The sequence below is a fragment of the Pteropus vampyrus genome, unplaced genomic scaffold (genome assembly GCF_000151845.1).
Source record: "Pteropus vampyrus isolate Shadow unplaced genomic scaffold, Pvam_2.0 Scaffold109, whole genome shotgun sequence".
NCBI classification, from domain to species: Eukaryota; Metazoa; Chordata; class Mammalia; order Chiroptera; family Pteropodidae; genus Pteropus; species Pteropus vampyrus.
The window spans coordinates 1,199,382-1,201,017 of record NW_011888890.1 but is presented as its reverse complement, the minus strand read 5'-3'; positions in this window follow the sequence as shown (position 1 = coordinate 1,201,017).

The window sequence follows — 1,636 nt, the reverse complement described above, 5'->3', positions numbered from 1 at the left end:
GGACTCGGGTGTGACGATGAGAAAAGGGATGCAGAGTAGTGTACAATACAAAGTGATGCTCTGGGATTTAAAAAAAAAAAAAAAAAAGGTGGGATTGCCTAAAAATTTCTCAGAGAAATGAGTATTTCTTTGGATTAACCCCGACTGTCACCTCATTTCTTTCATCCATAAAGACTTTCAACTTTATCCTGGCTTTTCAAAAAGAAGTGGCCTACACAAAGGAAATTAGCGTTGTTAGAACGCTTATGAGAGGATTTGCCTCCTGGGGAGCAGGGAGGCTGCTCCCAGTGGTCTGTACCTTAAAGGGTTAACTCGGGGGAGTTCTTAAAATTTCCCCGACTTTACCTGTCTTCCCAGATCCAACACTCCCCTCTCCGTGGCCTCACTCCCCCCCCCCCGCCCCCCAGCGTCTTTCTTCTTTGGGCTCTTGGTTTACGGGGGCTGCAGCTGGTAGACTTGGCAAGCTCGCCTCATTAAGAGCGGTCTTTGAAAACGGACTGTGTTTGAGCATTTCCCTAATGAGGACAGGACGGGGTTAAAAAGTGACCATTTCATGGTTGACTTGAACCTGCCTACTTTTCTTGATGTGTCGTTGTGAAATGCTTGATGTGGATAACTCCCACTTGGTGAAGGAAAAAGTCACTGGTTCCTTCAGGTCTGCTAAGGGGAGTGAAGTGTGTGTGTGTGTGGGGGGGGGACAGTGGGCAGAAGCAGGAGAGACCGAGAGGAGAAAGTTAAAAAAAAAAAAATCGAAAGGGAGGGAGAGAGGATAAGAGGAAACGGGAATTCGGAGAGAACCTCCAAACACCCCCAACAGCACAGTAGGAAGCCGGGGAGGCCCGCCCAGGGTCTGGGGCACTCAAGTCCCCTTCGCGGCCCCAGCAACCCCCAGCTAGGTAGATGCAGAGTCCCTGGCATTTACTTTTCCTCTTTCCATTGTCTGGACAGCCTTTGCTTCCACCTCTCCCCCACCCATCCCTTGCCGAAAAACGGAATTTTGGGGGCCGTGTGTGTTTGCGTGTGCGTGCGCGCCAGAGAGCGTGTGCGCTGGTAGAAAGGGTGCAAGGCAAACCTCCCCCCTCAAAAGACCCGAAATCAAGTTCATTCACTCGAGGCCTGCAGCGCGGGGCCGGAGTGGGGGCGGGGCCCGCGGCGCGGGAGGGAAGCGGGCGCGGCCGCCTCTGCAGGGCTGTAGCGGCACACGCACCCCGCTCGCTCGCTCGCGCGCGCGCGCCCCGCAGCCCCGGGCGCGCCGCGGCCCCGCCCAGCCTACACCCGGGCGGGGAGGGGGCCGTTTTCCGCAGGCGCCCGGGACCCCGGGGTGGGGGTGGGGGTGGGGATTGGGAGCGAGCCAGCGGGGCTGCCGGAGGAGGAGAGCTGAGCCAGCCGCGGGAGGAGGAGGGAGCGGGAGCAGGAGGCGGCGGCGGCGGCGGCGGCAGCTCGGCCGGGTCCTCCAGCTATGAGCAGGGCCACGTGCATGGGGCACCCCCAGGGAGGGCGGCAAACCGCGGAGAAGCGCTGCGCGCTGGTTCTGCGAAGCTGCCCCAGGGCAGCGGCCCGCATTGGGGAGACCCCGGAGGACCCCGCCCCCCTATCCGCGCTGGCGAGCCCCAACTACTTGAGCCCAAGTTCGCTC